The sequence below is a fragment of the Chelonia mydas genome, chromosome 1 (assembly GCF_015237465.2).
Source record: "Chelonia mydas isolate rCheMyd1 chromosome 1, rCheMyd1.pri.v2, whole genome shotgun sequence".
Taxonomy (NCBI): domain Eukaryota; kingdom Metazoa; phylum Chordata; order Testudines; family Cheloniidae; genus Chelonia; species Chelonia mydas.
Genome location: NC_057849.1, coordinates 271502357 through 271523530, shown reverse-complemented (window position 1 = coordinate 271523530; position 21174 = coordinate 271502357). Strand labels below are relative to the sequence as shown.

The 21174-nt window shown below is 38.7% G+C and overlaps 1 long non-coding RNA gene across 2 annotated transcripts in view; it reads right to left on the bottom strand.

The window, feature by feature from the left end:
• The window catches only part of LOC122465827, a 318656-nt gene that overhangs the window by 123359 nt on the left and 174123 nt on the right, over window positions 1-21174 (bottom strand). For both annotated transcript variants that reach the window (XR_006290915.1, XR_006290913.1), the window contains exon 2: window positions 19852-19951. This is a non-coding gene — a long non-coding RNA (uncharacterized LOC122465827). The remainder of the gene's footprint in view (window positions 1-19851; window positions 19952-21174) is intronic.

The window sequence follows — 21174 nt, the reverse complement described above, 5'->3', positions numbered from 1 at the left end:
GTAGTGGCAGCCAGAGCTCTGTCCCTGGAGCCCTGCTGCCGGAGCCCTGGGGAAGTGGCGGTGGGGCTCCAGGGACGATTTAAAGGGCTCAGGACTCCGGCTGCTGCTACTGACCAGGGCCCGTTAAACCGCTGCCAGAGCCCCCAGCTGCCGCTGTTACCCCGGGGAAGGGGAATGAGGCACTTGCCGGTACAGGGTGCGCCGGGGCTGGCTCTGACCCCCCAGCCCCGCCCCTTCTGCCTGAGGCCCCACCCCTTCTGGGGACCAGAGCCAGCCCCAGCCCAGCCCCGTACCAGTAAGTCCCTAGACTTACTTTCACCCCTGGGGAGGGAGGCTCCGGGCACCCAACCACTCCATCCCAGTGGACAGCCCAAGCAACAGAAGGCTGTCATTCAAGAAGTTTTAAAGTGGTCTTTTCCTTCCCTGCTACCCTCCTCCCACACGGACTACCTTGTGAGTTATCTCCCTATTTTTATAATCAATTAATAAAGAAGACATGTTTTTTAAACAATAGTGATTTTATTTCCTTTGCAAGCAAGTTGTGATCGAAGGGGGGAGGGCGGGTGGCTTACAGGGAATTTAGAGGCAACCAAGGGGGCGGGTTTTCATCAAGGAGAAACAAACAGAAGTGTCACACAGTACCCTGGCCAGTCATGAAACTGATTTTCAAAGCTTCTCTGATGCGCAGCGCTTCCTGCTGTGCTCTTTTAACCGCCCTGGTGTCTGGCTGAGCGTATTCAGTGGCCAGGTGATTTGCCTCAACCTCCCACCCTGCCATAAACATCTCCCCCTTACTCTCACAGAGACTGTGGAGTGCACAGCAAGCAGCGATAAGAATGGGAATATTGGTTTTGCTGAGGTCTGAGCGAGTCAGTAAACTGTGCCAGCGACCCTTTAAACGTCCAAATGCACATTCTACCACCATTCTGCACTTGCTCAGCCTATAGTTGAACAGCTCCTGACTACTGTCCAGGCTGCCTGTGTACGGCTTCATGAGCCAGGGCATTAAGGGGTAGGCTGGGTCCCCAGGGATAACTATTGGCATTTCAACATGCCCAACAGTTATTTTCTGGTCTGGGAAGTAAATCCCTTCCTGGAGCCATTTAAAAAGACTAGAGTTCCTGAAGACACAAGCGTCATGGACCTTTCCCGGCCATCCCACGTTGATGTTGGTGAAACGTCCCTTGTGATTCACCAGTGCTTGCAGCACCATTGAAAAGTGCCCCTTGCGGTTTATGCACTGGCTGCCTGGTGGTCCAGTCCCAAGATAGGGATATGGGTTCCATCTATCGCCCCACCACAGTTAGGGAATCCCATTGCAGCAAAGCCACCTACTATGACCTGCACATTTCCCAGAGTCACTACCTTTAATAGCAACAGCTCAATGATTGTGTTGGCTACTTGCATTACATCAACCCCCACAGTAGATTTGCCCACTCCAAATTGATTACTGACTGACCGGTAGCTCTCTGGCATTGCAAGCTTCCACAGGGCTATTGCCACTCGCTTGTGAACTGTGAGGGCTGCTCTCATCTTGGTATTCTTGTGCTTCAGGGCAGGGGAAAGCAAGTCACAAAGTTCCATGAAAGTGCCCTTACGCATGCAAAAGTTTCAGAGCCACTGGGAATCATCCCAAACCTGCAACACTGTGCGGTCCCACCACTCTATGCTTGTTTCCTGGGCCCAGAATCGGTATTCCACAGCATGAGCCTGTCCCAGTAACACCATGATCTCCAAATTGCTAGGGACCGCGGTTTTAGAGAAATCTGTGTTCATGCCCTCATCACCGCACTGCTATCGCCTCCTCGCCTGGTTTTTCAGGTGCTGGTTCTGCATAAACTGCACGATAATGCGCGAGGTGTTTACAATGGTCATAACTGCTGCGGTGAGCTGAACGGGCTCCATGCTTGCCGTGCTATGGCGTCTGCTTGGACAATCCAGGGAAAAGGGCATGAAATGATTGTCTGCCATTGCTTTCACGGAGCGAGGGAGGGAGGGTTGACTGACGACATTTACCCATAACCACCCGTGACAAATTTTTGGCCCCATCAGGCATTGGGAGCTCAGCCCAGAATTCCAATGGTCAGCGGGGAGCGGGAACTGTGGGATAGCTACCCACAGTGCATCGCTCGGCATGGCAACGCTTGCCACGGTACTGTGGATGCACACCACCGAATTTATATGCTTAGTGTGGACGCGTGCACTCGACTTTATACAATCTGTTCCCAAAAGTCGACTTCTGTAAAATCAGAGTACTTTTGAAGTGTAGACATGGCCTAAGACTGTAGTTGAGGGGGGCAGATTACACAACATTAAAACTGAAGTCAAGAATGGCGATGTTGGGGGCCAGAGACGAGGAAGAGAAAAAAGTCAGATGTCAGAGAGGAAGGTGGTCCCCGGAGGAGTCGGGAGATGTATTATTTGAAGAAGAAGGTCAAACACAATGCTGTTCCAAAGCGGAGAATGGAGAGGAAGAAAGATGGAGAAACTCAAACACCCCACTGTGTCCCTTGGCAGAGGGCTCATTTAGAGGTGTAAGCAAAGGAAGGGCCACGATAAGAGACAGCTGAAGCAGAGGCAGTGTCAGATGGGGCTACACACATTTCTTAGAGTACAAGGAAATGGATGAGTTGGAAAATCTCACATTAAATCCTTATGTGTCCAGGACAAGTCATTGCTTTATGGTACACTTATTATTAAACATATTTGAAAACATTAAATTGAGCATAAATATTTTAAAATGAATCATAGCATCAACAATATTCCGTGGAAAACTAGATAACAGTCAAAGATAACTAAGTTCAAACATTACTTCAGTTGCCTGCATTATTAAACATACCAATGAGCTCTAAACAGGACATTAATGTAACAGTTCCAAAATAGTGATAAAACATTAAAAATGTTTTCCTACAAATATTAATTGATCATATGACTATTGATTTAACCGAGAGCAATTCATCTGCAAACACTGCTATCTTTGCAACTTGCATGGGAAATAAGCTACTGGAAATTTAAAATTAAACTGCACAGGTCAATTGGAAAAAGAGATCCATCATTTAAAGAAAATTAATAGCAGTAGCAAAATTTACCAAAACACCTAAATTCTGCTAAGTGAAACTTTTCATTTATATGGATTTCCACCTCCCTTGCCTTTTCTTAAAGTTCAGCCTGAACCTCTATTAATGATGGTCTGTGCTGAGCCTTGCCATAATTAGATAGCCGCTGGAAAACCATGAGTTTGTCCACAGCCAAGAAACTGATGCAACTCTTGAGAATATGTGAAATATTCATTATGGCAACTAAGCACAGATTTGTCAAAGTATTGAATTCAGGAGCAGGGAATGGTCAAGAAAAAATGTTCAATTTGTACTCATTAAGCTTGGATAGCCTTTGAAGAATATCAGTCACAAATAATTAAGACAATAAGGAACTCATCTAACAGAAGGTAAAGCTGATCAGCAAATCAATATATTTGGTTTTTATGCACATAATTTACAGCCTCTAGATCTCAAAATATCAGCACTACAAAACCAGTGATTTACAAACACATCAAAAATTTCTTTAAAAGTCCAGTTCCACCATCTAAAAAACACCCTTTTCGAGCCTGGCTTCAGTGTACTCATTTTGTTACTGATTATGTTCCTCGGGTTCTTTACTTCTCAAAGTTTTGGATCCCATCAAAAGCATCATTTATTTATTAAGCCTATATCATAAACTGGCTCTCTTTCCAGTGTACGTACATAACTTGTTTACTTTTTAAACAAGTTTATGTCAGTAAGTTACTACCATATTTTTATATCTGGTCAGGCAAGTTTCCAGTAAGAGATATTCTATCAAATGGTAACATGCTTTTCATTGTAAATTATATTAGACAAAGTATTAACACTTTCATAATTAGTATAGAATGGATGGTCTTATGTGGATGACAGTAGGTGTCAAACATATTGAGTGCAGCACACCAACTTTACATTTGCTTTTGTTTAGACCAAGCACCTCAGATATTCCAGTCACAACATAATACATTTATTATTTACAAAATCATGTTCTTCTAGAAAGTAAATCTTATCAAATGAACTGAGATTTCAGGTCCTGCATCTGAATATAATAGAACTATTATTATAGCACCTAGATGCCTAAAATGGAGTTCAGGGCCCCTTTGTACAAACACCCGATCCAAAAATGTAACTGGTTCCTGCACAGTAAGTTTACAGTCAGTGTAAATACAAAAAAGAATCAAGTTTGAGCACCACATAACAGCCAGATTAGATAACTATCATTCAAATCACAACAGCATACATAGATAGCATAACCTATTATTGTAGTGACAGATGTGTTTTTTTCCCCCTGAGTACAAGATGTGCAGAGTGTTTGCTTTAGAATTAAGAATACAATATGAAGTCTCTTCTTTAGGCACTGAGGTTGGATACATCTTTATTTTATAGCAGTTTAAAGTAAAAATACAAGCTTATACATATTAGAACAAAATCAAAGTGGTAGATACAAGCTTAATGGAAAAGTATTGTAGCATTTTAATGAATAAATTGACCTGGAAATTACAACTGAAAGATAAATCAGCCATGGACCTGGTGGTAAAAAAAAAAAAAAGGTTTTGAAAGGTATTACTATAGAATAAAACAAGATGGTTATTTTTCTATAGAGATGTCAAGGTTCCCAGAGATAGTATGTATAGTTGTAAAATGCAGAAAACTTTGAATATTCACCCAAACATTCTTGATCTAGTATTTGTGGAGCAATAGGTGCTACATGGCTTTTCAATATGCATCTGAGGGAGCTACAAAGGCTGGGGCCCAATCCAGAGCTCACCGAAGTCAATGTAAAGAGTCACATTGGCCTAAACAGGCTTTGGATCAGGCTCTTAGTGAGAAAAGAACGATTTCAAGTACACCAAGTTACCCACAAATTGAGAGAAGGGGAAGTGAACTTTGTTTATATTCAGAGATATGCCTGTCTTAGATCTATAACTTGGTGAGTTTTTTCTTGAATTCATACCACATGCCCACATTTTTTTTAAAAAAGAAATTACAACTGAAAGTGAGTTTGAATGGAGTCCAACTAACACCCTAAAGTATTTTTACAATCCTACACTTTTTAAAAATAAAATCCAAGTACAAAAACGTTTTGAAAGGAACAGATAAGGGATTACGTCAGATTCCCACCATCACTCTATCTCAACAGAAACACATCAAGCTTTTTTTTTTTCCTCCCCCAAAAACTTGTCAGAAAAATTCTACCCTTTCTGCATATTAAGAGAATTCCTGGCTAAGGACAAGCATATAAGGTAGTCTGCTCTCAGAAGCTCATTTTTTGGCACAACTAAATTGATGGGGAATCTTTCCTCCAAAATGAGTATCTCTTAATCTTCACTTGTGTGTGAGTGAGGTTGAAAATGGGATCATGGATATCAGTAAGCAGAAAAACTGGAAAATAATGAATCATCAATAGGATAGATTTGCTAGAACAGCATGGTGTAATAAGTTAAATGTGGCCTTGAGGATTTATATTAGAATGAAAAGGAAATGAATTCTGATTAACTTGAAGCTCCTAGCCTTATTATGGGAATACTGCCATGTATTCAGATAAATGCTAACAGACAACACAGAAAACAGAAGCACATATAGGAGATGTTAGAATACTCTGGCACAAATAGAAAATGGAAGCAAGTACTGCATGCACAGAAAGAACGATTGAGAAAATACAGTATACATACACACAGCCCATTTAAGAAAACATGACATATTTACAAAAGCTAAATAGTTCGTAGGTCATATATAGATACTAGTAATTTCACAGAGTCAACATAAGGCCCCTGCATCAACTAAGACTACCCAGATGTGCTCACTGTAACTATAAGCAGTGGGTCCTTTTTCCATCAGGATGGAAGAAAAGGGGTTGTTGCCCCCATAAGGGCTCCCCCTGCAATTGGTAGCAAAGGGTGAGGAAGGGGAAAGTTTACCTGGATGGAACAGGAAGCAGGTGCACCAAGTGCCGCGAAGGAGGGACATTCCAGGTGATTGGAGGAGGGTGGTATTTTTACCTCGGGCTGTTCCAAAGATGCCCTATCTAACTAGGATCAAGCTGTCAGCAGCAGCAGCTCAGGGCTCACAGAGGAGGCTCCAGATGCCTGCACATGCTCACCATAGCAGTGTTCCAACATCGGGATGGAGCAAGGGGAATTCCCTCCCCCCTCCTGGAAAGCTGGGAAACATAGCATGGCAGGGGGTGGGGAAGAAATCCCCATACACATGGGAAAGTGTGCAGGATTATGGTGCCTAGTACACAGGACAAAGAGGAGTGGAGGAAATCCCCCAGGTACTAAAGCCGGGAGTGCAGAGCCAGGGTCTCAAAAGGCAAAGGAGAAACTACCCATCCACCCCCGGCCAGTAAGGTGGCGATGCCAGACTCACATCAATCACCCAACAGCAGCAGCTGCTATAACAAGATGGGAGAGGAACCTGCTGTGGTTACATGCAGCCTTGGAGCTCCACTATGAGGCAGTAGGGTCAGAGCAATACACTGTCTGGGACCAGATTAGGAAGGGGGAGGGCTGATGGCAGTCCCCTAAATAGGTGGAAACAATTAAGGAAATAATGATGACTTGCACTGTACATTTTATTACCAAATATTCCCACCATTTTAAGTGAATAAAGTTGTGGCCTAATTAAACCACATCCTTTGCCTCCTGTATTTCTTCTGACATGGCCAGACAATTGGTGCTTGACCAAGAAGAGTGTCTGTTCATCTTTAATACACGTTTAATGTTCTGCACAACTGGGCCACAGGTGACTATGGTTGATGTTCAAGCCTCTGGTACTTTCTGTTGAGATAACATCCACAGGTGAGACTGGGCTATGGTGGTCGCAAGGTAGCTTTCTCCTTTCTGCAAATGTAATTACTGAACTGCATTAACCTACAATGGCGCTTTATTTCTCTCCCCTGACACAGCCTTCTATATCCATGAAGTGCACATACCCCAAGCAAGTCCTGATAGTCCTGTCCTCCCTGGTGCAAGGAAAGTACACCAGTTCCAATGTCTAGGAAGTCTCCATATCTGCCAAGGAAAGGGTTGATACTTGGGCCTTATCTGGATTCCATCCCTTTTTCTCTTAGCAGTGAGGATGTACAAAGTGAACAGCTTGATTTATGAACACTATGCTAAACAGATAGCATTATGAATTAAGGGGAAAAAACTATTTAGATTTTCATAATCAACGGGTTTTAGATGAAAATCACCGATTAAGAGAAAACTGAATGATCAGATGCTATTTTAAAATATTGTTTTAACCATACCAAGTTTATATAAATGACAGGCTAGTAACTAGGATAATTTTTTCTCATCTAATAATGACCAACCGCCTTCTTGCGTTGAGTAACTGAGTGTGGGCTGGTGATGATAAGCACAAACATCATTGGTGCTTGAGCAGAGAGCTAGTCAAATGGGAGGAAAAGGTAAGCCTATTTTATTTACTATTGGATATTTTTCCAAAGTTACCATTCAACACTAAGTATAACACTTATCTATTCCTCCCACAGGCAATTCCCTGCTCCACTGCCATTGATGTTTGCTACTAAAGCTATTTACAACTCTCCTTTTGTCAGATCAGTACATGCTGGGATGTCCAGAGTGAATGCAGACTTGGAGATTGCACATAGAAGCTTCAAGGGCTGCAACAACAACCAACAAGTTTATTATGAAGAAAAAGTGTGTTTTCTGAAATGTTCTTTAATGTTTGGATATTTGGCAGCTTATTGTAAAGTTATACAATGTTTGGTTGAAAACAAGTATTCCTATTTACCTTTAAGATTCGGTCCCCTAACATGCAATGTACTACCCTCACTTAAGGTGCACATGGCTTGAATATACTGGACTGACTGACAACACTGGACTTTTCAGTGATATTCCACATGAAATGCAGTGGTTCTCATTTCACTTCGACAATATCATTTCAAAATAGGAGCAAGGAAAATCTATGAATTCCAACAAGGCATACCATTAAAAACACAGGAAGCACAGAGATACGAAGACTATATTTCACTTTAATTCTCACTCCAGCTTAATGCAGTTGTGATCCTGTGCTCCCTCATTCTTAATAAAAATGTGTTTAACTTCCACTTAAATGTATGTGAGACTAACAAAGACTACAAGACTAACATAGCCATTATATTTCACATCCCTGAATAGCTAATATGCTGGTCATGTCCTCAATCTTTGTCCATGACTTTGTTTTCAAATTACTCTAGCACTTCCTCGGCCTCTGTTTCTCACTCCTCTGAGTTTCTACACAGTATACATTATTAACAATTTTAGAATAACTGTTCACAAGTATTAGTGTTATCAGCATACTTTTATGTTCCCAATGCTGTGATAACATTAAGCAAGAGAGAATTAAAGATCTTGACAACAACCAGTATTTGATATTTATTTTTAGTCTCTTGTTTTATCTGTTGTTGTTCAAGTGTTGTAAATATAAATGTTTCTAAACAAGATACAGGCTGGTTTTTAAATTCTGGTAAAATTCAGTTAAATACTGCCTGTTTCTCTCTACACTATAGCTTTATTATTTTTAAAAAAGTTATAGTGCACCATGTTCTCTATCAGTCTTTCAGTTAACTACAATGCTTGCGAAGTCAGCGTGAAGTGACAAAAATCCTAGTTAGGGAATACAGTGCACTACTCAATTAAGTACACATTTGAAACATATTGAGCAGTGGTTAGCACAAAACTTTGCTCAATCACAAAAACAGAAGTGAAGAAAGTTCCCTCTGAAACAGCATAAAGACATACAATATTTAAAACCATTCAAAAAGTTCAAGACATGGATGAAGCCACATGTAAAATAATGAGTTATAATATGCTCTTTCTCTTTGCATAGTGCAAGCTTATATCACAAAGAAAAAAAGTTCCTTCAGAACGTGACATATTTTCTTTATAAAAAATAGTAATTCTAAAAACAACTACTTGTGCTTGCTTGTTGGGTCAATGACACCTTTCACATCTTAGAATGACCTTTAAGAGCTAATCTTCCCTCGTTTTCTCTGTCCTCTTTCTTAGTATTAATAGCTCAAAAATAACTTAAGGATGAATGAAAAATCCTTCATATTACTCTTTTAAAGGCAAACACGCACACTGGAGATCATAAGGCTAATTAAAGGCCAACATTTCCCCAAATGTAAATGATAGCTTTATTTATTTAGCTGACCACAAGTACAGTTTTGAGAACCACAAAAGTCAGAATTAAACTTTAAACTTTAAATATTGAGTGAGCTCAAATGTGGTTTAGGGGAGAAGTGACATTTTAAGCAGCTGTTCTTTGGTCTACCATATGTGAAGTAAGTTTGTGATTTTTGTTCCTATAAAATTCCTAGAGGAGACGTGTCTACATCGCAGTTGACATTAGCTGTCAGATTCAACAGAAGCACCAAGGACTGAACAGATATAAAGAATAAAACTACCCTGATACATCTATAGGCAATCCTTCCATTTCAGGCTTGAAATATATTGACAGGGTAGTGTGGAGAAATTTGCCCATGGTGTACTTGTTCTGTGAATGAGTGTAGGATTTCATTTCCAGCTCTTTGAATCTGGCACTACTTACAAGAAGTAAATTCAATTTGTTATTTTAAATCATGCAACACAAAGTCAAAGGAGGAAAATACATCATTAAAGTTTTCTTACTGTGCACTATTATGGCAAATTTTGCAGGCATCACAAGTTAGCATGTGATGTTACATTGCATACTGAAAGGGATATCCTTGCAAGACCTAGGCTTTAGCTTATTTTTTCTTGCTTTTATAAAGTATAAATCTGACTTTCAGAAAGGTTAAAGAACTTTTAAACGAAGTTTTATCGGAAGATCTTCTCTGTGTCAAGTTATCCTCAGACAGCAAAAACCCAATGCACTAGATACAGTTGGCATGGCTGGGGTATCCGTGGTCTCTTGGTGATCTCTGGGTATTATAACAGACCCTAGAGACAATACAGAGACAAGGTGGGTGAGGTAATATCTTGTATTGGACCAACATCTGTTGGTGAAAGAGACAAACTTGCTGAAGAATAACTCTGTGTAGCTTGAAAGTTGTATTAGACCAACTTCTGTTGGCAAAAGAGACAAGATAGCACTTCACCCACCCTGTTTCTCTAGTATCCTGAAACCAACATGGCTACAATTCTGGAGACAATAGGCAAACTTTCCTTGAGGGAATCAGACTGGGACACAACAGCCACAAGATCACTAAAACTGATGTTTGCACCCCTTTCCTCAGATGCACCAAGCATGTCTCTGCCATAGTTCAGGATCTAGTCCTATGTTTTTTAATGGAGTTCGTAATAGAAGAGTAATAGGGTAGTTTGCCCATGGGTTGGGGAGCCTGGGGCTAAGCCAACCCCTGATTAAAATATGAGTCCCACCTTAGGGGAATCAGATGATTCCAATATAAAAGGCAGCAGGAAGCTGCAGCAGGAGAGACTGAGGAAGAAAGCCTAAACTAGAAGACTATGTTTCTCTTGATCAGAATAAGGTCTCTGTGGATAACAAGACCACTGAAGATGGATATGAGTTACAGGGCTGGTATGATGGACATTGTATTTGGAACACGGAAGAATATTTTGAATTACTTTTGGCTACTGACCCAGTTTCAGGAAAGGCTGTGGATATCCCTGAGATAGACTATACGCCACTCCCACCGGCCCCTGAACAGTGGGAGGGCCTGGTGGAAACACCTCTGGCCATAAAGGGGCACCTGCCAAATGGTGTCCCCAGTACAGAAGTTCTAGAACTATATCAAGTTATGGGTTGCAGGATGGGGTGGGGATTTCTGTCTGTATTTTACGGTTTATATTTGAAGCCAAACTAAAACTGAAAACTGAACCAGCTCTATTTCTCATGCTGACTTCTTTGCCACCATTGACTATACGTGCTCCCCACTTCCGCTGCAGCCCTGCAGTTTGTCTTTGTTAGCTTGTGGGCTCATAGAGCCTTTCTTTGTTTCATAAAATAGAGTCTACATTTAAAGGGGTACTGTATATAAATAATATATTACAAAATAATTATTAAAATAATATTCTGCTTGCAAGCTGACTACATTTTGAGACTTAATATATGGCTCATTTTCAGATGGAAAAAAGTGAGATCCGAACTGTAACCTAATGGAGTGTAATATTATTATTAGCTAAATCTATTTGACAAAAGCCTAATCAAGATCTGAAAAACTCTTTTTTGGTGTTCCTACAATGCAAATTTAAATTTATTTTTAAAACTGACTTAAGAATGAGCCTTTAGTTAAGCAGTATTTCAATAAATATTACTGTTCTCTGAAAACATGCTCATTTAAATATAACTTATCAACAGTTTTCTAAACTATACACAACACAAGCAATCACATACAATTAAGTTTATTTCATTTTAAAACACTTCTGTCTTCAAAGATTTCAGTGGGACAGTAATATAATAATTTCATAGGAAATTATTTTTACTGTCCTTTTTGTAAACACTACATCCTAATCCTCAAAAACAAACCTTGAAGAAGAAACATTTTTACTAAAAACTTAAGGCCAACAAAGATTTAGTACCAGGAGTAGCAACTATTAATGGTGCTTAATTAATTAATTCAGTAACTAGCTTCAAATGGGGTACTCAGTGCAGCAAGTATTCATAGTAAAGGACAAAAAAACCTTTTTTTCCTGCTGAAACGTTTTATCATACAGCTCACAGAAGGTCTCTGGTAAAACTAAGTTGATTAAATACATTATAAATGTACAGCAATGTTAAATTAAACTGACCAGTTTATACCATGACTAGACTAGATTGTTCCGAGACTTAATATAGCCATGCATGAAAATAGGGGAGTATGTGGATTTTCCCATCTTGAGCAGCCACACAAGGGCTACCCACATCAAAGCTCCTGGTGTTCTTGAGTTGTACACCAGATGCTTTGCTTGGGGAGCAAAAAGGTGAGAAGGGGATGGTAAAGAGCAGGGATTAAGCCAAGCACCCAACCTCACCCCATGCATCAGCCAAAAGAACTGACTGTTTGTGGGGTGGTGATGGTATTCTGCACCTCATAAAAGGAGTGCCCTAAATATCTGGCCACCCACCACTACAGCAGAGACTGGCAATCACAATGCTTTCTGGTGCTTCACTTGGGGCAGTATGCCTACGCATCACCTTTTAATATGGGCAGTGTACAAACAGCACAATCTAACCATAAGTGAGTAAGCAGTAGCTCCGACCTAAATACATGAAAGGAGGGAATTCTGAACTGCTACAAATCCTATACATAATAGAGAGAGTGCAACAATCTTCTCAAGGTAATTGGAAAAAGTGAAAGAAGGTGCCTATCCTTATACTTGTTTTTAAGACAGCTCATCAATTTGTCTGTCGTCACTAGTTCCTAGGCTCCTAATTTTACAGCATTTGAGTAGAGAAATATAAATTCAAGTTCATAGTACATATTTTGTATTCTTTGTTCAACTTGTTTACAAGGCTGTATCCATGCTCCAATCAAAATGAAATGTTTTCTATCTGAAATATCAGGTCACTTGGGAACCACATGTTCATGTTACAATATGTAGTTTTATTGTTTTAAGTGTGAGGTGACATTTCTAGGCTAAAGACTTCCTACAAAAAAATGCAACGTACCATTTGTGGATTTTTTTCTGGCTAGGAAGTAACTGAAAAGACAGTAAGAAATTATATACATAAATACCCAAATGTGCAGATAATAGACTCAATTTAGGCAAGTCTAATACTACATTTTAACTTACTAGAGAACAGTGTGATTTTTAAAAAACCAGTGACACACTGCACTGCTAGAGTACATTTCCAAGCTATGCTACAAATTGTAATAAGTGAGTTAATTGGAGACCAGTTTTATCAAGCAAGAAAAGGTCAAATGGCTTTTGGTGATTTGTTTCTTACACAGAATCTTCCTGCCCTGGAAGCTAAGAATAACAGAGTTGGGGAATTAGATCTTGTGACAAACTGAAGAATAAATTAGACAATAAATATAAAACTAGGTTAAAAATCAAACAAGCTATCAATTAGGACTCTCAATCTCTAATGTTTAAGTGGCTATTACTATGTAAAGAGAAGAGAGAGGAGCTTTCTTGGACCCCCAATTCACTATGTGGGCAGACTCCTGAGCCTCCCTGGAATGCTATTAAAATCAAGGGAGCCACATGGAGCTAATTACAGGATTGTGACCTTGTTTTTAATGAATCAGATGAAAATAATATGACTGTTTTGTGTACATTTTAGTTTTCAATTTGATTATATACTTTATTTCCTGAAGAAGACCATCATCTCCCCTTATTTTTCATTATTAGCATATTATCTAGATCATCATTGTAAAGTCAATTGAACAGCTACAGATTAGCAAGTAATTATCAAGGAAGTGACTTAAGGTCAATTTTACACTTAGCTCATAGCCATAAAGATGCAGATCAGTCAGGAAAACGCTGGCACAAGCTTATACAATTCAGAAAATTCGATCAAACCCAATTGTCTGGAGATCTAATAAACATGTGATTCAAAATTCTGTACCTTTATCTTGACAATTTCTTACTGGGGATTTCCATGCCACTTGAAAAAATGACTATTCAGCTTTTAAAGACAAACTCAAATAACCCTATTCACTTAAAAAAATAAAAGGTTGATGTTTAAATATGAAGTTTTCTAGAGAAATCTTTACATAAAACATTTTATTTAATGTCAAAGCTACAGAATTTTAATTTAGTTGAAAGTGTCCTCATTTATTTTTCAAATTTCATCAGAATTTTTAAATTCCAAAACATTCTGACCAGCTCTAAGTAGCACCAACTGGTGACTGCCAACACCATAGTATTTCACTATACATGCCATCAGAAATAACTTCAGTATTTCAGATATTTTTTAGTTGCCGTTACTAAATGTTGACATTCTAAAGGCAACCACTGAAATTTCCAGTCGCACTAAGTGATTTTGACATTGCTGTTCTATGAAGAGCAATATTTTTGCTTTGTCTTTTGGTTATGTTTTATTCATAATCTTTATAACCTATGACAACCAGATTCTTGTGCTATGCTCCAAGAAGTTACAGTTTTTCATGATGCTGATCGACAATGGTTGGAGAAAATATCACAGACTTAAAATATCACTATTGCTATGCAAGGGAATAAAGACAATGAAGATTATTATTGGCAATTGTACCGAAGTAGAGTGAAATAAATTGACAAACACAAACATGCTTAGATTAGTGCTATAGCAGCACTTCACTGCCATTAACATTTCTTATTAAGGGTCTGAATGATCAAATATGGCAGACAAAAGTCTTTTCCTTACAGACATTGTGACCTGTCACTTACACATGCTTGGTCAGATGTCCTACAAAGAATTTCTGTGTGTGGAGAAGCCCACACATCACTATTCATTATATACCTTGTTTTTAATGTACAGATATTCTGCCTTTATACAAAGTGTTTCCTTTGAGTGATATCCTTTCTTTAACAAAGGGATAAGACATTAATATTCAAATAACAGTTTCAGCTGGTTAAGGTGTCTTTCTAGGCTAAACATGTAGCATCTTGATACTCGGAGTATCAAGTTTCCCTGATCATTATCAATTCCCCATTTCCTTCTTCACTGCAAACGTTTGCATTAACATCCACCCCCATTTTTAATTCCTCAATGCTAATTACATCTTTAGTACAAAAGTTTGGTAACTGAAATCTTCCTACAGGGATAGTATCATTTATCAGGCCTTCAATGTTTCACTGTCTATATTTCAGTTCAAGGCATAACCCATAAGCAAAACATTGAGAAACTCTAGGGAACACAGAAAAAAGAGCCCTGTAGAATTGGAGCCTCTCAGACATTCTTTAAAAATACATTTTCAGGAAATGAGTTCACTATACAGAGGCATTCAGTCTATCAAACATCAACTGAAAAGGAGAGTGAATGGAATATTCAATGACTTTTCTCAATAACAAAAGTAATAAAAAAGCTATTGTTGACAGTCACCCATTTTAGAAGGTAATACTACTATTTGTGAGCTGAGCATTACATTTCTTTCCTCTCTTCATTGAGTGTCGTTCCCTGCCATTGAGTAACTGAACTTAATTTCTCAATGTCAACACCTCTGCTAATCCCTACATCCCATGCCAGTTTTCAAAGCAGACTATTTGTTTTGCAGGGAATGAGTTTAATATTTTACTAAGAAGTCAACAGATGAAAAGGAGTATTTTTCCTTCTCCTCCCTGCCTACATAATTTCAATATAAAAGAGAATTACAGTAAAAGTAACTATTTCTCTATTTATTCAACATCAGTTAACTGGGAAATTGCCTTTTTATTCTCCGTGCTCTGTCTCTCTCACACACTTTACAGGTCAGCATTGCAAAGGTGGTATATTAAGTTCACCTCTCAATTTCTCTCTTTTTTTTTTTCAAACTCGCAACTACTGCTGCAAGAAATGACCATGCTGCTCCTGCTATCCCTCTATGTAAGGCATCAATATTCAAAAACTCACATCTAATAACTGCCCTTGGAATGAGGCATAGCAGCTACCAATCATCCCTATTGGATGCATCCCAGCCAAGCAATAACCTTCCAAGATGCAGTATTTTCTTTCAAAACAGTCCCATAAACCAACCGCTTGATACATCGATTTATTTAATCATAGTTGCAATCATTAAAATAATGAGGATTAATTGCAAGTAGGTAGGGTCAAGATATGATTTAGAGCTGTTCACTGACCTTATTCTGAAATATATAGGAAGAGCTATATGAACCACCCATAAAAGGAAAACCTTAGGGCACTGAATTAGCCTTTTCAGAACATTTGTGGCACGATGTGAGATGTTACCCTTTCGGTCATTCTTATCATTTCCCAGTATTGTTTCTGGAGTCTTCACAAACAGAAGCTATAATTTGCTATAATTGTCAGTAATCTTATCATAAAGATGCACCAATTACGCTTTTTGGACATCTCCAAAATATAATAAGTTAACAGCAAAAAATGTTTGATTCACATTGGGAGGTTCAGCTTGAATGTTCAGCTGGGCGGGGGAGGGAGGGCGGCTAGATCTGACCCCAAATTGAATTCAGTTGTATTGTAGCCATCTCCTTCCAGCTTTACACCTAAAGCAGATGGAAGCAGATTGTATCAAGAGATCAGCCCTTTCAAATTACAATAGTTTATGATACTCATCTGCATTTTAATCAGATGTAAAGGATTTATTCCTGAAATACATCAAGAAAGCCTATTTTCACCACCTGGCAATTCATCTGAGAGTTTATAGCCAATCAAGTAAAATATGTTGCACATTTTCACTTTGTATGTCTTGCTCTCTAGAGTATGCAACATTACATGGATATAGGTGTCAGTGATTGTATTAGCAGTTATATATAATCCCATCAAAATAGGGACCAGAAGGTGATTTCACACCCAAAATCCATTTTATTAGGGATTTATCTGGTGCTCGACAAAAGAGCTGATCGTGTGGGGTTCATCAAATAATGCCATTTTATTCAAAATGCAATACCAGAAGACAACTCTTATAGTCAGAGAACAGGCCAACTGCATGACTGATAGATAACAGAACTGGTTTACTGTCTGTGGCATGCTTCATCCTGTAACCAGTGATGGTGTGAATTGGAATTTAGTCTTGCTGGGTCAAGAAGATGCAATAGCACAAGTGCAAAAATACAATTTTTACAACCTGCAGAGGCATGTAGTATTGTCCCAAGAGACAAATATCAAAATGTTGCCCTGTTGAAGTTTACTGTTTGGATTAATTCTGCTTCACCAACAAAGTTATACATACCAACCTTATTATTCATAAACTAATGGACAACCCAATATTGTGACAGAAGCAATTAAGTGCATTATGACATTTGGTTAACATGACTGGTTTGATTTTTTAAATCAAATACTATAAGAATTAGATTTTTGGTATATCTTTTTGCATACTGTATTAAAAGGGAAATAGAGCTGCTGCTAATGGGGAAGTATGAATAAAATAGTGAAGCAAAGTACAGAGTTTATTAAAGGAATATAGTTAGGAACATGACTGACTTGGCTAGATTGAAAGACACCATCATTTCCTAGCAAAAAAACAGAACTACCTTAGCATTGGTTTCTAAATACACTATATAATAATAACGTAAGCTATTTTTAATAGCTATTTTTTTAAACACCAATACTATAAGTACTCCGGACTTATCTAACATGTTAGCACTTCACATTTGCAATACACTATGCACGCAAGAAGTTAATTTTTAAGTTCCACGTTGATCTATTTACATTTTTCAACAGGAACAGCCATCATGGAACAATGGTCCAGTTAGACAAGAATCCCAGCTTTGCCAATGGCCGTTACCACAGAGAGAGGCATAACACCACTACAATGCACCTAATGATTGCTGAGTTTAAAAGTAAAAGGTAGTATTGCTAATACGAGTTCTAAATCTGTTTCCCATCTTTGTTGTTTCAATTTTTTTGGGTTGTTCTTTGCATTTCTTTAATGGTCATGAAAGCAAGGGACTGATGGTGCAGGTAGAGGTTGAACAATTTCCCACACAGGTTGTCAATTTTAAGTTGTTTGAAGAAGGGACCTTGTGTCCCATTTCTTGATTTGTATACTTGTACTAAGTCTAGAATGTTGTGAACATCCACAGCACTATAATAAATCAACAGCAGCAGCAGCAGCAGCTCAGACTGCCAATACCTCTGCTATTCCAGTCTCTCCACACAAGAGACTCTGTTCATTAGTAATTTTGCTGCGATTATGTGATGCAGACAGATATACTATCGGTCTCATTAACCTTGCAACCCAAGCCAAGTTTGAACCTCATTTTGCATAGAGTTCTCTGTGTTTTGACAAACAAAAAGTCAAATACTGCTAGATACCTATACCCCAAGAAGGTCTTTGCAAGGATTGAAAATAAGGTGTGAGTGTGACTGAGACTGTTAGAATTCCATTGGCTTCTTTCATTTTTGTCCTCGTTCATACATAAGATCACTACCATTGTTCTACTCTACTACGTCACCACATTGTTGGGTACCACATTCAGAGAAACCGTTAAAATGTTTTTTTTTAGTTAACAGTTTTCCAACCAGTACTAGCAGGATATTAGTTAACTACATTGTAGATGGTCAGAATAAATCCACTATACGTCAAGCTATGTATTTATTCTACAGCTTCACACAGTTTCATAAAAGCCAACAGTCCCTTCTTATATGTTAACCTGATTATGTCAGTAGTACCAGTATAGTCATGAGGACACTGGTGAGTGGTTTAGTGAAACACGGATACATGGGTGCCAATTTACAACTATGTTGTCTAAACGATACAGCTATTTCTTCCTCTGAGAAGAGTAAAGCTTTCATCAACTGATTTTACCAGAACCATGAAATGTAATTGGATTTTTCTACGTCAATTTTGAAATGAACTGGCAGGAGAGATTTAGTCAGAAATAAAATAATACTGAGAAGAGAAGTTGGCAGTAAAGTAAAAAGGTACCTCGCTAATATCTGAGTATGTCAGTGGGGAAAAAAAAAGTCATTCAAGCAAGGCTTCATATTAATGGCACACCCAAATCAATCTAGAATAGAATAATTCGCAGGTGGAGTATGTGCGTAATGTTGATATAGCATTTCAAAAAAAATATATGTCTCAAACAATGTGATAAAATCTTTTAACAACAGATGACAACGTAGAGTTTAGAGAACATTTAAAAAAATCCTACTTTATCAGTTACTTCAATATTCTCAACACAATCAAAGAAATGGGGTCTATCCAGCACTAGATTTTTAAACATTAGGATTATATATGTACTCACATACATGCTCCCTCCACAATCATACCATATAGAGAAATAGCATCCATAAACCTAATGTGACTGCAATATATTTCATATAAATTAGTTATTGTCCTGAATGACAACCTTCTGTAACTCATTAGAAATATACAATCAATTTATAATTATTCATTTTTTCCTTTGAGACCATATCTGATTGGCAAATCTGTAAGGACTGAAAGAATTACGTCCTCAAAGAGTTAAAATATATATTGAATTCATTTCTGGGTGGAGCTAGTTTTCTTGCTGGCTGATCTTACCTAAGCTGTAAAACCTCACATGAATCGCCAAATTCTGACAGGATGACTTTACCAGCCCCGTGCCTGTTAAGCTCATACAACCCCACCAAACTCTTTGAGAGACCTCAAAATGAGCAAGAGCCCATGCTCTTTGCATCTGATGCAAATGCAAGAAAATCCCATCATCAAAAGACTCCTTCTTCAAGTGCACTCACTTTGTTCACCAATCCAAAGCCAAAGTGGGAACAAGGAGCTATACAGACTACCCAATCTTCCCCCTTACTTTCTGTCAGACCTCAGGGATTGTGTGACTTAATTCACACACAGGATGTTTCAAACTTACCCTGTCCCCACTTCCTGGAGTTTGCCTTTTTTCTAACTTAAAACCAACACAAGTATAAACCTCAGCAAAATCTTCTTCTTGAATTTGGTTGTTTCCGGGCTCTCTCCATGCAGGAGCCCTCTATCTCTGCACATACCTCAGAGGAAAGTAACCTTTTCAAACTCCTGGATTGGAGCTATAATGCTCTGTGTAGGTACACATACATAAATATTAAACTTAGCTGTATTTTAAAAGGTGGGTGGGTTAAAATGAACTTAAAATAGATTCTTCTGATTCTGTGTATACACACACACACACACAGAGTATTTGATAAAGGCATAAAACAGGTTTTGTTGCCAAACCTCTCCACCCCTCCCCACCCCCCTTCTACAAGTTCTTCTCTACTTTAATACTAGAAACTGAATTATCTCAAGTACCTTTTTATCTTGCAGATCCCAACAGTCTTTGGCAGGCCTGGAATGTCATGTTGAGGTTGCAGGCTGAAACCCAAGATGCAGCTGCTGTGCTAGCCAAAGTCTGGAGAGAAAAAATGAAAAACCATATGAGGCTTTCAACAAACCCCAGTAACTGCAGAGTAAGTGCAGTACTGTAAGGTCCCCTTATGTGCCACTATATTAAGCTCTATGACATTGCAGAGGAAAATAGAGCCATTTGGCTGATCCATACATAATAGAAAGATGGTGATCAGTATGTGTCATAAGAATAAAGGGAAGGGTAACCACATGTCTGTATAGAGTACTATAAAATCCCTCCTGGCCAGAGGTACAAAAACCTCTTACCTGTAAAGGGTTAAGAAGCTAAAGTAACCTGGCTGGCACCTGACCAAAAGGACTAATCAGGGGATAAGATACTTTCAAATTGGGGTGAGGTGGGGTGGAGTGGGGGAAGGCTTTGTCTGTTCTGTGTGGCTTTTGCCGGAGGCAGAACAAGAAAGCAAGCACTCCAACTCCTTAGTAAGTATTTAGCAAGGAAATGCATTAGATTATCTTTTGTTTTGGCTTGTGATTTTCTCTGTGGTGATAGGAAGGTGTATTCCTGGTTTTTCTTTTTGTAACTTTAAGGTTTTTCCTAGATGGAAATTCTCTCTGTTTTGAGTCTAATTGCCCTGTGAGATTATCTCCCATTCTAATTTCACAGAGGTGCTTCTTTTACCTTTTTTCTTTCTAATAAAGTTCTGTTTTTTTTAAGAATCTGATTGGTATTTTTTAGTGTCCTAAAAACACCAACGCTGGTCTGTGCTCATCTTGTTTATTCTCAAGCCTCCCCAGGAAAGGGGGGTGTAGGGCTTGGGGAGATATTTGGAGGGAATAGGACTCCAAGTGTTCCTTTCCCTGATTCTTTGTTAAATCACTTGGTGGTGGCAGCGTTTTTCTAATCCAAGGTACAAGGGAGAATTTTTGCCTTGGGGAAGTTTTAACCTAAATTGGTAGAAATAAGCTTAGGGGGTCTTTCAGGTGGGTCCCCACATCTGTACCCTAAAGTTCAGAGTGGGGAGGGAACCCTGACCGTATGTGTTGGCAAAACCTAGCCAAGTAAACTGTCTTCTTTGGCTCTATCAGAAAATTGCTTGCTTATTACATTATAAGGTAATAATTTCTAAGCAAAATCTTTCAAGAAGTTAAAATGGAAAGCATATGCTTTTGGGACGAAATTGCAGAACTGAAAATCAGAACTTACAATCTGTAACTATGGAGTGATTACCGCCACTCCATAATTAAAAAATGGGATTTGTATGCATG